At 42.2% G+C, this 16,872-nt stretch overlaps 1 protein-coding gene across 1 annotated transcript in view; it reads right to left on the reverse strand.

The window, feature by feature from the left end:
* Positions 1-13,100, reverse strand: part of cab39 (calcium binding protein 39) — an 81,069-nt gene extending 67,969 nt beyond the window's left edge. Inside the window, exon 1 of the mRNA XM_078563643.1 lies at positions 12,947-13,100. The gene's annotated coding sequence lies outside the window, so the exon portion shown is untranslated. The remainder of the gene's footprint in view (positions 1-12,946) is intronic.
* Positions 13,101-16,872: the final 3,772 nt, after the last annotated feature.

A 16,872-nucleotide genomic window follows, 5' to 3' on the forward strand; every position in this document is an offset into this window, starting at 1 on the left:
ATGAATGGTTTATTCAACAAAATGCAAATTTACACTTTACCTTCTACTCTTTACTTTTATCTAATTAACATCTCAAACTACTATACATCAAAGCACCCAGGCTAGCTAGCTTTAATCCAATTAGGCCACTGACACATCCACCCCCCGACACACACATGCAAGCCCACGCACCCCCCCCCACCCCCGACACACACACGCACACACACTATTATAAGTCCAATTTAAAAAATAATTTCCAATAACATTATAGACATTAATATCTCTTCATGACACCTAGGTAAAGATTCAAAGAGGTGGATCAGAACTGTAATCCCATCAGATCAGACAGCGAGAGAAACAAAAATGCATAGCCTCTCAGCTATCCGACCCATTCAGAAGGAAATGACTTCCTATTGGTTTAACTGTGGACTTTTAATAGAACAGCTCCACCTTCACAACTTCACTAACTGTGTACTATATAAGATTGCTCTTGATGATTAGGAGTACATTTTCAATACAAGACCATGAAGGGCACAAAGCAGAAAAGGAACTACTGGTTGAAAATACTTCCTCTCAAAACATCCTTCCCCTAATTTATTTTCTCCGTGTAAATAGAAAATGCGACCTATGGAGTGACAAATATCTCTTATAGGAAAAAATTTGCTTACAAACCTACACACAAGTTTGAGAATTTATTGTGACAGCTTTTCTTCAGCTTCTATATTGATGCATTTATGAATTTGTATTCAAATACCTTAAGAGTGGCAGTACCACGCTGCCTGTTACAAGCAACTGATGAAGCAAGCGCAGAGTTTTTTTCAGTACAGTGGTTGATAGCAATTTGGCAACATTCAGATTGTGTAGTTAACAGCCAATGAGGAATAGCAAAAAAAAAGTCACTCGGGAAAAAGATCTTCACAGATCATATGACCACTGCCAGAGTTTACATACAAAAGTGCTGAGTAGATGATCCATCATGGCTGCCTCTGGTGTCCCAGAAGTGAGTCTTCAGCCAATTCGATTTACTTCATGCAATATAAAAACAGTTGAATGCACTGAATACAGGCTGTGAGCCCCAACAACATCCCAGCTGAAGATCTGCACTCCAGAAATAGCCACACCTCTAGCCAAACTATTCCAGTACAGCTACAACACTAACATCTACCCAACAATGTGAAAAATTGCCCAGGTATGCCCTGTCCACAAAAAGCAGGACAAATCTAATCTAGCCAACTACCAATGCATTGGCATACTGTCAATCAGAAAAGCTATAGCAGGTGTTGTCGACAGTGCCATCAAGCAGCACTTACTAGCCAATAACCTGCTTGGTGATGCTCAGTTTGGGTTCTACCAGCACTACTTGGCTCTATTGCTCATTACAGTCTTGGTCAAAAAAGCTGAATTCCAGGTGTGAGAATGATAGTCAAATGCTGCCTTCATTTCAAGGGCAGAGTGTGGCACTAGTACAGACAAGGTTTTGAGGGAAACTCTGCTGCCTGGGATCACACCTTGCACAAAAGAAACAGTGACAGTTATTGGAGGCCAATCAACTCAGCTCAAGGAGATCACTTCAGGAGATCCTCAGGGTAGTGCCCTAGGCCAAACTATTTATAGCTACTTCAATCAACGATCTTCCCTCCATTACAAGGTCAAAAGTAGGAATGTTTACTAATGATTGTACAGTGTTCAGTCCCATTTGTAATTCCTCAGTCAATGAAGCAGTCAAACACCCACGCAGCAAAATATCCAGGCTTGGTCTGATGAGTGGCAAATGATATTCAGTCCATACAAGTGCCAGGCAATGACCATGCCAACAAGAGAGAATCTAACCATGTCTCTTTGACATTCAAAGGTATTAGCATTGTCGAAATAACCACAAAATTCCTGCAGGGAGGTGGGGGGTGGGGGGGTGACCATTAACCAGCAACTTAACTGGGTCAGCCACATCAATACTATGGCTAAAAGAACAGATCAGAAGTTGGGTATTCAGTGCTAAGTAACCATCTCAACCCCAAAGTCTTTTCACCATCTACAAGGCACAAGTCAGTGTGATGGATGCTATCGATTTGCCTGGAGAAGTATAACTCCAACAAGTCAAGAAGCTTGACACCATCCTGGACAAAGCAATCTGTTCGATCAGCATCGCATCACCATCTGAAACATTAATTCTCTTCATTATCCTAAGAAAAACTGATTATTTTGCCTTTATAACATTGCTGTGCACAAATTGGTTGCTGTGTTTTCTACATCGCAATATAACTACACTTCAAAAGTACTTCATTGGCTCTGAAGCATTTTGGGATATCCCAAGGTCACAAAAGGCACTATATAAGTGCATGCCTGTCTTTCTTTCACCACCAGCAGAGTGTGACTGAAGGAAGGGTGGGTACCAGCTATAAGATGCACTGCCACAACTCATCAAGGTTTCTCAACAAAACTTGCCATCCTGCAACCTCCATCACCTAGAAAGGCAAGGGCACATATCTTGATTTGGAAATATAGTGCCATTCTTTCATTGCTGATGGGTCAAAATCCTAGAAAATCCTACCTAATAGCATTGTGAGAGTATCTGCATCACACAGACTGCAGTGATTCAAAACGACAACAGCTTACCACCACCTTCTCGAGGACAATTCGAGGACACCTTGATAGCGACACCTACAGCCAATGAAATAAATAAATAAATCAGGCAAGAAGCTGGGAAAAATCCACTGGTTCCCAGGAAGGGACCTATGTTTTAAGCAAATCTGATTATTCACTAATTGGTTTGCTTCATTGTTCTGGCATCAGTTGTATTTCAATCCTGTTCTGGTTATTTTTAAATTGGGTCTTACTGTAACAGGTTAGTATTGTAGAAAGTAAGTGCTGTGCTAACTTTTGTGCAATTATAAACACTTGTTCATATTTACTGTACTAACCAAAATGACAAAAAATGCAATATTTAAATCAGCAGGGAGAAGGGGGCACAGAACTAAATTTGAAATACTGGAACTTTAGGGCTAAATCTGAAATGCTGGGGCAATGTCAAACCACGTTTTTCTGCCAATATTGTAGAACAAGTAAATACACATTGTTCCCACACATATCCTTTAGCTTATTACATTCTCTTTTCCACCAGTTAGATTGTGTTATGTGCTTACAAGGCAATTATACAGAAAGAATTGTTGCGTAGCACTGACAAATAACAATTATAGTTGTTTTCTGGTCAGTACCTTTCAAGACTGTCATTGTAAACAGTGACGAATTCAATAAATCTAGTAGTTGTCAGCCATGAAACAATGAAAAGCTTTCAGATTATTGTATAAAAAGTGCTTCACTAATTTGCTTCAGGAAAGGGAATTAGTCACCCATACCTTATCCACATGATTCCATACCTTATCCACATGATTCCATTCCTCTCGTGTAGTGAAACCATTTAGTTACAAAACAACCACCATTGGACAGGCTTATTGCCAATTAGCCAAGCGTCATATCAGAACAAACTCAGCTAATCTCAGTCCAACCAGCTTGCAGCTTCTCATCAGCATTTAGGGCTGCTGCCCCAAGTTTGGAAAACACAGTGCCACTCAAGAGGCATAAATATCAATCAACATCCCAAGCTTCAACAGTTGTGGCCTTTCCCACTGGCAGGCCCACCTGTGAAGTGGGTATTGCTCTGCAAGTCCTCAACATTCAGGCTTCAAAGTTCTACGTTTCGGATCAACCAAATACCTCTCTCAATTATTTGGGTCAACCACCGAGGTAAACAAGGGTACAGAATGTACTCATTGGGGCTTCAAAGTCCAAGAATGATTGGTGCCACCACCGACTAAGCCAGCTGAGTCCTGAAGCGCATAGCTGCCAAGCACAGCCAATGCCAGGTTGCCACAGTACCAACAGGAGGCTATTACCTATTTAATTTTATCTTCAACAACCTAGTACAGTCATGTGTTCACAACAGCAGTGGTACAAGTGACCACTGCACACTCCACATGAAAATAAAGTCTTCATATTGAAGATATCCTCCATCATGCAATATGGTACAACCACCATGCTAACTGGTACAGGTCAAGCAATCCAAAACTAGGCATCCACAAGTTGCTAAGACTCATAAGTAACAACAAAACCGTATACCACCACATTCTGGGATTGAAATAGCCATCATCCCTATCAAGCTATGATGTCAAACCTTATTCAATGGAAAACGTAGAACAGCTTTCTAGGAGCAGCGCCAGACATGCTTTACAATGACGCATTAACCTACCAAACAGGACGACCACCAGTAAGTTTACAAAGCAGCAGGCCTACAACCAAAAGATTAGCACAAAACTCCATAGCTGCACGCATTCAGTGAAAAATAGCAGGGGGCAATCAAGCAATGAAAAGGACCCTTGAGAATCACCATCTTCGACAATAGCAGAGGTCAGCACAAATGCAAGATATAAGACAAACTGTTGCAAACAGTTTCAGACAAAATTGATGTGGGCAATTCTACACTGCCTCCTCTCGCTATCCCCACCATTGATATTAATGTTCAGCCAATTCAGTTCACTCCACGTGATGTTAAACACAGCTAAGTACAGTTAACGCAGGAAAGGCTACATGTCCTGACTGAGCGTCAGATGTAAGGCTGAACACCTGAGTTAGCTGTTCCCCTCCCCTGGCTATACCAGTGCAATTATGACATTGTCTGCCAATATCCTATTCAAAAAAGCAAAACACAATCAAGAAAATTGCCACCCTATCAGACACCTATCAAAGTAATGAAAGAAACTGTCACCTGTGCCATCAAACAATGCCAACTTATCAATAACCTGTCATGCCAAGGAGGCATGAAGGAAAATATATGCAGAAATCAAATTCCAAGGGAACGCATAAAGACCCTTCACATTTCGAAGGCAGAGCCCTGGCCAACGGAGACAATACATCTGCGAGGACAAAGGGACTCTGAAACCGCTGAAACTTATTAATGGATGAAACATTAACCATCTTGAGAATCCAGGCCAGGAATACACATCCTTCATCTCTATATACTTCATCCATTGTGGAAGTCAACGCTACTGGAAAAATGGATCACCCGCATCAGTTTCAGCCAGCTAACCTCTCTGAAGGAACTTTTGATTCAGGACTCACATGAAACAATAATTCTTATTTTGTCTGTGGTCTTTGCCCTGTACCTCTCTTTCCCTTACCCTTCTTTTATTGTATAAATATTCCAGAGGGTACATTGCAAACCCCCTTCCCCTGTTTTTGAGTGTGTAAGATAAACTAACCCTTTGATTTTACCCTATCTCGGGTTTGCTGTGGGGTTATTAATAGAGGATCACTCCAAAAACTGAAGGGTCGGGGAAAATACGCCACCACTTATAATGAAAATCAAAATCGAAAACACCTGTTTACAGGTGGGTAGCGAAAGGAGAAATCAGGGCTGTTGTAAATTAAACCCCCTCCTGTCCATAACACTGCTCAGTGACATTCAGTTTAGGTTCTTCACAGCCACTAAGCTCCAATCCTCACCAAAGCCTTGATATGGACATGAACACAAAGGTTAAATGCAAGGGGAGGAGAATAACTGCATTCGATATCCAAGCAGCATCAAGGAGCCTTAGCAAAACTGAGATCATGAGGGTCAATGGAAAAATCCTCTAAAGATTAGAGTCATTTTTGACATGCAAGATGACATCTGTGTTTGTCCATGCCAAACATCATAACTCCATGTCATCACTGTCAGAAACCAACTATTTTCAGCTCTGAAGAAGTCATGCGGACTCGAAACATTAACTCTGTTTCTCTCTCCATAGATGCTGCCAGACCTGAGTTTTTCCAGCATTTTCTGTTTTTATTTCATTTTCAGCTGCTTCCTCAATGATGTCCCCTCTATTAGTATAAAAGCAAAAAACTGCGGATGCTGGAAATCCAAAACAAAAACAAAAATACCTGGAAAAACTCAGCAGGTTTGGCAGCATCTGCGGAGAGGAGCACAGTTAACGTTTTGAGTCCGAATGACCCTTCAACAGAACTAAGTAAAAATAGAAGAGAGGTGAAATATAAGCTGGTTTGGTTGGGGGGGGGGGGGTAGAGCTGGATAGAGGGCCAGTGATAGGTGGAGATAACCAAAAGATGTTACAGACAAAAGGACAAAGAGGTGTTGAAGGTGGTGATATTATCTAAAGGAATGTGCTAAGGGTAGAAAGCAGGACGAGCAAGGTACAGATAGCCCTAGTGGGGGAAAGGGATCGAAATAGGCTAAAAGGTAGAGATGAAACAATGGATGGAAATACACTTAAAAATAATGGAAGTAGGTGGGAAAAGAAAAATCTATATAAATTATTGGAAAAAACAAAAAGGAGGGGGAAAATCGGAAAGGGGGTGGGGATGGAGGAGAGAGTTCATGATCTAAAATTGTTGAACTCAATATTAGTGTTTAGCTCTATTCGCAAATCCTCCAATGACAAAGCAACACAGGTCAGCCTATCAAAGGACTAAGACAAGAGGAATCTTAACATCGTCCACTTCACTGCCACTGAATTTATGAGAGCAGCAATTTCACGGGAACACCTTCACTTCTACATTCTAAGTCACACACCACCTGAATTAGGTACTTATTTTGCACGCCATCAGGCATCCAGTCAAATCCTAGAATTCCCTAACTCCAGTGGGAATAGAGGCTCAAATTAACAGAAGGTTATTTTAGAACAGATATCAGGAAGTTCTTTACAGAGAGCAAAATCAATAATTGGAATGGACTTCTACAGAGAGCGGTAGAAACCCGGAATTTCTCCAAGAAACAACTGGATATAACTTCAGATCTTTCTAAGTAGGTGGATCCAGATGCTCAATCATCGTGCTCACTATTATGAAAAGGAGTGTTCGCCCATGGTCCTACCAACAGTAATTCATCAAAAATTATCTACAATATTTGCTCTTAATAGGATCTTGTTATGTGCAACCAGGTGCCACATTTACCAAAATAAGTGATTGTACTTCAGACACAATTGGCTGTGAAGTATTTTGAGATGTCTTAGAGGATAATAAAGAGCTATACAAATGTAATTTCTCTTTCCTGGTCACTTACAGCATTCAACTGTGTTCAAATCTCAAAGTGCCCCAAATAAATTTGCAAGTTACAATGCCAGTCAATCAAATCAAATTTTATGATATCAGGGTGAAATAATTGTTTAACCAACATTGGGTATCGTAAGTAAAAATTTTACTTAGTTCTGTTGAAGAGTCATACGGACTCAAAACGTTAACTGTGTTCCTCTCCACAGATGCTGCCAGAACTGCTGAGTTTTTCCAGGTATTTTTTATTTTTATTTTTGTTTTGGATATCCAGCATCCGCAGTTTTTTGCTTTTATCTTTGGGTATTGTAAGTGCTCATTTTAGTTACCATTTTAGTATGTACATATTCACCTTTTTACAATGCATTTTCAGTCATATCATAAAAATTGCAGCAACTCCAGGTGACTTTTTAAAAGCAGTCACAGTGTATGCGCATTGTCAGCAAGGCCAGCATTTTTTGCCCATCCCTAATTGGCTTTGATCACCACTTTCTTGAATGCAACTGAGTGGCTTGCGAGGCCATTTCCGAGCACAGGTAAAGACCCACAATGTGGGTCTGGTCCAGGCCAGATCAGGCATGGACAATAATGAGCCTGATGAGTTTTATGACACTCTGGTAGTTTCATGGTCACCTTACTGAAACGGTGTAAGCTTATTTTTATTCCAGATTTTATTTTATTAAATTGAATTTACATGCTCCAGCTGCCATGGTGGATTTGAACATATATCATTAGCCCAGCCCTTTAGATTATTGGTCCAATAATGGAACCAGTATGCTATTGTACACATTCGAAGGAACTACATTGACCTTATACAAAAATAAAGTTGTGAGCTCAATGGCCTTCAAAATAGACAATAAAAGGAACCTTTCATGGATCTCTTCATTAGACTTCAAATGGTGCTTTGTGATAACTCGGTGGGTTTATCTGCTGAGTAGCGCCAAGTTGCACTCAACCTTCACAGGTCTGATTCCCAATTGACAGCGAGTTAGCTAAGCCTTCTTCCGCTGTGCATAAAGTAGGTTCTGTAGATGCTCAGTGAGGACAGGAGAAAGCCAGTTTGCAAAGTACATCGTGTCTCTCCTAAATGTGGTATTTCAGTCAAGTAATCATAGATGACTATAAACTATGTTCACATTTGAATACGATGCTGCAAGGTTTGCTTATGGAACTGCATCTGAGAGACGTGAATATTACTTGGGGTTCAGGGAGAAAGAAGAGAAGCTATAAAGGTGGGAAGTTAAAAAAAGCACTTCCATATTTATCAGTTTGACAATTCTGACCACATAATGCTTCCTCTGTGATTTTGCGAGGTTAATTCTTAACAAAGTTAACGTAATCTAAATTCTGACAGGCTTGGAATTCACTGTAAGCAACTGAAATACACCCAAGCTTTTCCGAACTTGGATTCAAAATATTGACACAGTTCTTGTTTATGATAGCTGTTTTGTATATTTTTCCATTAGAGGATTTAAGTTGCCAGAGGGTATGGTCACTAGAACTTTGCTAAATGGACCAGAAAGCTCAGTTTCTATGTCATCTTTATAGGTTTGTAATTTATTCTATGAGATTGAGGTTCCTAGCATTAAATAAAAACTTTCAACTCATTTATCCTGCTGTTAAAATTTAAACTGCAATTACAAAGTACCTGTAGATGAGTAAATTACATTCCATATTTAACTATTATAATGTGGGATTTGTTCCCATTAATCAGCTGCATAACTTCTGGAAACTGAAGAATGCAGTTCTTGTCCCCCACCCTCAACAGTTGAAAAATTCCACTCGGCCATGAGCTACTTAACAGCATAAACTGAAAAACGAGCAACAAGCCAGCTTGCAATTAACACTAATTATCTCTCTCCATCACCAGACTTTGATTTGCATTTCTGATGATTTAGCTTCCATAGCATGTAAAAAATAATGAATACTTTAGAACAGTACAGAGTCAGGAAATAATGAACTTTAAAAGAAAACCCAGGTTTTCTTTCAAATAATGCAGCAGATTGTTAAGGTGCCTACACTCTGCATGGTTAAGCTTAAAGCCATCGCCAATTTTATGCTTTGCTTTTGCATTAACTAATTTTTAAAAGTCCACAAGGACAACAGTTTTTTAATGTTAGTGGCAAATTTACCCATATTCTGTAATTACAATATGCTCTTTTCCTGTCAGGGCAACAAAATTTCAGAATCCCTTCCAGTATCAAACTGGGTGTTAATAAAATGCAAACGTACGTACAAAAGTCTTGACGATATTTTTCCTTCCAATTTTCTTCTTTCCTGGAGACAGACTTGAGTTCATGTACAATGCCACAGGAAGCACCAGTTTTCTGGTATTTCACATTTGGTTATTCTTCATACACAAGCGCTGAGTGTCTTGACAGGCTACCCAACTACATAGGACACTACTGCAATGGCCTACCCTGCACTTGCTCATTTGGAATTTCCAGGAGTCAGGAATAAGAGCAATGACTGATTTCTAAACATTGCAGAATTACAGATATTAAGAGGAAATGCAGCATCTGCACTAAGGTCCTGAATTAGATTAACTAACCAGGCACAGATCAGAAATCAAAGCTAGCACATTATTGTACTCAGTGCCCCAGCAATCTACACATTTACCCATCGAGCCATCAGGGGCCCTAGAAATTCCTTTTGGATTCTAAAATTATAAAGCAGCTCAGATGGATAGATATTGCCTCTGACACTCTCAGGTTGGATTTGAAGGATCAAACATGTTGGAAAATAAATGAAGCATTAAGTGAAAAGCAAATGCACAGCTCTTACACCATTTAAGTATAAGGCTAAACCATCAGCAGACAGGAAGGTAACATTTCAGAAAAACACAAATGGGTAGAGAATTCAGATACAGAAAATTATCCATTACAACCCAAAAGCTGAAGAAATGGGTTAACATAATTATTTAAGATCACAAGTGTGCATAATTTCCTAACATGCAATCGTTGCTGTCATCATGCCATTTGCAGAGATTTGTGAATGATAGCATCGTAATTTATATTTAAAAATGCAGGAAATGGTCACAACCCAAGGCCATGAGGATAGTTTTATTTCTAGGTTATAGTAACCAGAGAACAAACCTCTCAGGAACAAGTGTGATAAAAATACCAATAGATACCATAACTAAGCAACAGATCCAGCCTTAGTGTTAAATTAATCCATGTCAGCAATTCCATCAACATTTCTTATTGCTACAATGAAATTGAATTCAACAGCTTGAAACTATAGCTAATCAAGCTGACTTGTATGTCCATTGATAAGCTACACAACATTTTCACACCATACCACAAAGTGGCAAACAGGTCTACACCCAAAATTTTCCCTCAACTGAGCCATTAGAGGGGCACTCGGAAATTTCCCAAAAATGGAGAAGGGCTGATCTGCAAGAGTCTCGAAACACAAAACAGCACGAGCCTTAAACAGGTTCCATGTATATCCTAAACAAAAACAGAATTACCTGGAAAAACTCAGCAGGTCTGGCAGCATCGGTGGAGAAGAAAAGAGTCGACGTTTCGGGTCCACACGACCCTTCAACAGAACTGAAGTATAGTTAGGAGAGGGGTGAAATATAAGCTGGTTTAAGGTGGGGGGCGGGGGGAGAGAAGTTGAGGGTGGGGTGGTTGTAGGGACAAGCAAGCAGTGATAGGAGCAGAGAATCAAAAGATGTCACAGACAAAAGGATCAAAGAGGTGTTGAAGGTGGTGATATTATCTAAGAGAATGTGCTAATTAAGAATGGATGGCAGGACACTCAAGGTACAGCTCTAGTGGGGGTGGGGTGGAAAGATTGACAAGGTATTAGTTGTAGATTTAAAAATAATGGAAATAGGTGGGAAAAGAAAAATCTATATAAATTATTGAACAAAAGGGAGGGGGTGGAAACGGGGTGGGGATGGGGGGAGGGGGAGTTTAAGATCTAAAGTTGTTGAATTCAATATTCAGCCCGGAAGGCTGTAAAGTGCCTAGTCGGAAGATGAGGTGCTGTTCTCCTAACTATACTTCAGTTCTGTTGAAGGGTCGTGTGGACCCGAAACGTCGACTCTTTTCTTCTCCACCAATGCTGCCAGACCTGCTGAGTTTTTCCAGGTAATTCTGTTTTTGTTTTGGATTTCCAGCATCCGCAATAGTTTTTTTGTTTTTATCTCCATGTATATCCTGTTGCACAGTACTGGAAAGGGGAGGAAGATAATGTACTACTGGAAACATCAGCCCTCATGTCCTGCAACAACCCTAAGGACAATGTAAGCCCTTACGCACACACAGGCAGTAGAGTTACAAAACTAGACAATGGTACTGTGTTTGACTCTGTGATAATCAATTGTCAACACAAATTCAAAGAAAGGTATAGCACTAATCAAACATTTACCATTCTCGAAAATCTTAAATCTACAATATAACATCACAATTTAAAACACTATTTACCCCCACACACTACATGCAAAATAATATCGACTGGCACATGACATTAATAGTTTGGTAAAACTTTGTGCAGTTTGAATTTGCACAATCTCCAAGTCAGTAGATACATGACTAAATGGCTGGAAATACAATTTTCTAAAGACACCAGCTCAAACCAAACTTTAAAACTTGCTGCAGATTGCAGACATCTTAATCTCTGCCAGTACTCAATCACTTGCATATTCAAAAAAATGCAAGCCAGAGTGCAGTAATTGACAGGATACAGTTTCCCCCAAAAATTCTAAATGAATCCTTTATACTTAATTCAATTTACAAAGATAACTTCCAGCTAAAAGCACTGACAGCATATTAATCTTCATAAATCTAGCAGAATCAGAAGGAGCTGGTCCTATTTCAGCAAATAGTACTTAGCACAGTTACAAGCCATCCCTTCACTGAATCTTTTAATAAAAATCAATGCAGCCCGGCATTTACATCAAAGCATTGAAATGAAAAAAAAGCCCAGTTGATGTAGATGTTTGGAACAGAAAATGCAGCAAGAGTACAGGAATGAAATAATTCAGATGATATAAATATAGGGTTTTGCAAATATTCCTCGAAGCAAATCTATTATTTCGTAGATCCTATAGTACTAAAAAAGCAAAGATGAAGTGTAACCAAAATTGAGAACCACGAAAATCTGAGTATGAAATGTGAGTTCCTTGTTAACCAAAACTTCGCAACTTTTTGAACAGGCGCTTCTGAATTTGACAACATTAAATTTTCCGTCTGCAAGTGAAACAGCATAAAACAGAGCAACTCTTGAGGTCACTCGTAACCCGAGAGGAAAAAGAAGCACTGCAGTCTATCTGAACACATCGAGCAGTTTGGAAGCACCTGCAGAGTGCAGGCAATGTGATTTTAAATTAATTGTTTTACGGGAAGAGAAATAACACTTGCTGCAGTCATGTCGAGGTGACGTTAAATCTTCAGTTGGACTGTCTTGTGGCACTGAGCTGCCTGGTTATTATTGGGTTGTGTTGTAAAGGGGGGGCCCCCTGTGTTACTCAGTGTAGGAATGTCAGATCGCGCTGCAGTTTGCGCGACAATGAAGCAACCGAAATGAGACAGGTGCAAAGTCAGACAGAGCAGCAACCAGCCCTACTCCCAGCCCGGCCGGGGCCCCCGGCCCAGACCCTCTCTCCCGCCTTTCAACCCGGAGAGAGCGGCACATCAACAATGAAATCAACGGCGGCGGCGGCTTCAGCCCCTCACAAACTTGCCCGGGGAGGGAGAGAAGGGTCCCCTCCACACACACACACACATACATACATACACTCCCCTGTCCCTCCCCCAGGCTGGCTCCAAGCTCCCCTACCAAGCGGCCGGTGACTAGGCCGCAAGGCTGAGCCTGGGGCCCCAGTGAGTGCGGGTCGGGGCGGGAGGGAGGGAGATGGGGGGGGGGGGGGGGGCCTCCTCCCGGCTCGCGGTGCCGCCCACAGCCGGTGACTTACGTTCTCTGGCTCCTCGCCTCGGCCTCTCTCCCTCCCGTTCGCCGTGCGGCCTGCTCGGCGGTGCGGTGTTTCACCCGGCTTTCTCTCCCCCTCGGTTCGGCTCGGTCCGGCCCTCCCCGCTCCGGCTGCTGCTTTTCCACCGCTTCCTTCTCCTGACACGGGGCGGGCAGGCGGGGCGGACCCGTGCGTCAGCCAACACGTACGACGTAATGACGTCATGATGTCCGCCTCCCCCACAGCCGGAGTTTGTGAATGAATGAATGAGAGAGAGAATGTGGGAGTGTGCAAGAAAGAGAAAAATGAGTGCGTGAGAGAAAGAGAATGTCTAACTGAGAGAAAGATAGAGAGAGAATGACTGAGATAAAGAGCGAGATAGTGTGTTACTGAGTGAAAGACAATGTGAGTGAGAAAAAGAGACACAATGTGAGAGAGGGAGAATGTGAGGGTGAATGAGTGAGAGGGAGAGAGAGATAACGTGGGGGTGTGAGGGAGAGAGAGAATGTGAGGGAGAGAATGTGTGAGCGACAGAAGGTGAGAGTGTGAGGGAGAGAAAGGGCGGGAGAGAGAGATTGAATGTGAGCGAGGGAGAGAATGTATGAGAGAGAGAATGTGAGTGAGTGAAGGGGAGAGAGAATGTGAGAGGGAGAATGTGAGTGAGTGAGAAAGAATATGAGAGTGAGTGAGGGAGAGAGAGAACGTGAGAGAGGGGGAGTGAGAATGAGTGAAAGGGAGAGAGGGAATGAGTGAGTGAGAGGGAATGAGTGAGTGAGGGAGAGGGAGAATGTTAGAGGGAGTGTGAGGGAGAGAGAGAATGTGAGAGTGAGTGAGAAGGAGAGAGAGAAAGTGAGAATGAGAGAATGAATGAGTGAGAGGGAGAGAGAATGTGAGAGAGGGAGAGAGAGAATGTGTGAATGAGGGAGAGAGAATGTGTGAGTGAGGGAGAGAGAATGTGTGAGTGGTGAGTGACTGAGGAGAGAGGGAATGTGAGAGGGAGAGAGAATGTGAGAGTGCGTGAGTGAGAGGAAGAGAGAATGTCAGGGGGGAGAGAGAATATGAGAGTGAGTGAGAAGGAGAGAGAGAAAGTGAGAGAGAATGAGAGAGTGAATGAGTGAGAGAGAATGAGAGAGTGAATGAGTGAGAGGGAGAGAGAGAATGCGTGAGTGAGAGGGAGAGACAGAATGTGAGAGGGAAAGAGAGAATGTGAGAATGAGTGAGAAGGAGAGAGAGAAAGTGAGAGTGAGAGAGAATGAGAGTGAATGCGTGAGAGGGAGAGAGAATGCGTGAGGGAGAGAGAGAATGCGTGAGGGAGAGAGAGAATGTGAGAGGGAGAGAGAATGTGAGGGAGAGAGAGAATGTGTGAATGAGGGAGAGAGAATGTGTGAGTGAGGGAGAGAGAATGTGTGAGTGGTGAGTGACTGAGAAGGAGAGAGGGAATGTGAGAGGGAGAGAGAATGTGAGAGTGCGTGAGTGAGAGGGAGAGAGAATGTCAGGGGGGAGAGAGAATGTGAGAGTGAGTGTGTGAGAGGGAGAGAGAATGTGAGAGTGAGTGAGAGGGAAAGAGAGAATGTGAGAATGAGTGAGAGGGAGAGAGAGAATGTGTGAGAGAGAAAGAGAAAAAATGTGAGTGAGACAAAGTGAGTGTGTAATGGAGAAAAAGATAGAGAGATAATGACTGAGAGAGTGAGACAGTGTGTAACAGTGAAAGAGAGAGAAAGCATGAGATAGTGTGTGACTGAGTGAGAAAGAGAATGTGAGAGTGAGAGTGAATGCGAGAGAGAACATGAGAGAATGTGAGAGAGAGAGAATGTGGGAGAGAGAGAGAACGTGAGAGTGAGCAAGAGAGAGAATGTGTGAGTGAATGAGATGGGAGAATGAGACAGTGAGTGTGAGAGAGAGAGAATGCAAGAGTGAGAAAGAGGAAATGAGAGTGCGAGAGAATGTGAGACTTACAGAATGTGAGAGAGAGAGAATGTAAGAGTGACTGAGAGAGAATGTGAGAGGGACAGGGAGAGATTGTGAGATACAGTTGAGGGAAAGGATGTGAGAGTGAGTGAGAGAAGGAGAGAATGTGAGATTGAGTGAGAGAATGTGAGAGAAAGTGTGAGTAAGAGAGGGGGAGAGAGCATGTGAGAGTGAATGAGAGAGAAAGAATGAGAGTTTGAGAGAGAAAGAATGAGAGTTAGAGACAGCGAAAGTTAGTGAGAGAGAGAATGTGAGAGTGAGTGACAGGGAGAGAATGTGAGAGTGAGTGAGAAAGAGAGAATGTCAGAAAGTGAGAGTGAATGAGAGAGTCAGAGAATGTGATAGTGAGTCAGTGACAGAAATAAATATTGTGAGAAAGAGTGAGTGAGAGAAGACAGAGATTGTGAGAGTGAGTGATAGGGAGAAGGAGAATGTGAGAGAGAGAGAGAGAGAGAGAGTGAGTGACAGAGAGGGAGAGAATGTGAGAATGAGTGAGAGAAAGAGAGAGAATGTGAGAAAGTGTGAGTAAGAGAGAGTGAATGAGAGAGTTAGAGAACATGATAGTGAGTCAGTGAAAGTGAGAAGGAATGTGAGAAAGAGTAAGAGAGAATGTGAGAGTGAGTAATCGGGAAAGAGAGAATGTCAGAGTGAGAGAGAGCATGTGACAGCGAGCATTAGGGAGAGGGAGAATGTGAGTGAGAGAGTGAGAAAGAGAATGTGAGAGTGACAAAGAGGGAGGGAATGTGAGATTGCGTTGAGGGAAAGGATGTGAGAGTGAGTGAGAGAGGGAGAGAATGTGAAAGTGTGAGTAAGAGAGAGTGAACGAGAGAGTTACAGAATGTGATAGTGAGTCAGTGAGAGAAAGAAAGAATGTGAGAAAGTGAGTGAGAGAGAGAGAGAATGTGAGAGTGAGTGATCGGGAAAGAGAGAGAATGTCAGAGTGAGTGAGAGAGAGAGAGAATGTGAGAGTGAGCGATAGGGAGAGGGAGGATGTGAGAGTGGGAGAGAATGTGTAAGAGGAAAAATGTGAGAGAGAGTGAGAGCGTTAATGTGAGTGAGAGACAACGTGAAAGAGAGGGCGAACATGAGAATGAGAGGGAGGGAGAACATGAGAGTGAGAGAGGGGGAGAATTAGAGAGTAAGAGAGAGAGAATGTGTGAGAGGGAGAATGTGTGGGAGAGAGGACATGAATGAGTGCAAGAGAGAGAATGTGAGAGGGACTGAGCAAGAGAATGTGAGAGCGACAGAGAGAGAATGTGAGAGAATAAAAGAGTGACAGAGAGTGAGAAACTGAGATTGAGTTGAGAGAAAGGATGTGAGGGTGAGTGAGAGAGGGAGAGAATGTGAGAGTGAGTGAGAGAGGGAGAGAATGTGAGAGTGAGAGAGAAAAAGAGAGAATGTGAGAGAAAGTATGACTAATAGAGAGGGAGAGAGAGAGAGAATGTGAGAGTGAATGAGAGAGAGAATATGAGAGTTAGAGAGAGAACGTGAGAGTGAGAGAAAGAGAGAGAATGTGAGAGATAGCGAGAACATGAGAGTGAGAGATAGCGAGAACATGAGAGTGACTGAGAGAGAGAGAATGTGAGAAGAGCTGAGTGAAAGGATGTGAGAGTGAGTGAGAGAGAGAATGTGAAAAAAGTGTGAGTAAGGGAGAGGGAGAAAATGTGAGAGTGAAAAAGAGAGAATGTGAGAGAGCGAGAGAAAGAGACAGAATGTGAGTGAGACAGAATGTGAGAGTGAGAGAGAGGCTGTGGGAAAGAGAGAGAAATAGAGAGAATGTGAGAGTGAGAGAGAATGTGGGAAAGAGAGAGAGAGAAAGTGAGAGTGAGGGGGAAGAATGTGAGAGTGTGAGAAAGTGTGAGTAAGAGAGAGTGGTTGACAGGGAGAGAGTGTGAGAGAGAGAATGAGAGAGGGAGAATGTGAGAGTGAGAGAGAATGTGAGAGAGAGGGAATATGAGAGTGAG

The sequence above is a fragment of the Cetorhinus maximus genome, chromosome 19 (assembly GCF_964194155.1).
Source record: "Cetorhinus maximus chromosome 19, sCetMax3.hap1.1, whole genome shotgun sequence".
NCBI lineage: Eukaryota > Metazoa > Chordata > Chondrichthyes > Lamniformes > Cetorhinidae > Cetorhinus > Cetorhinus maximus.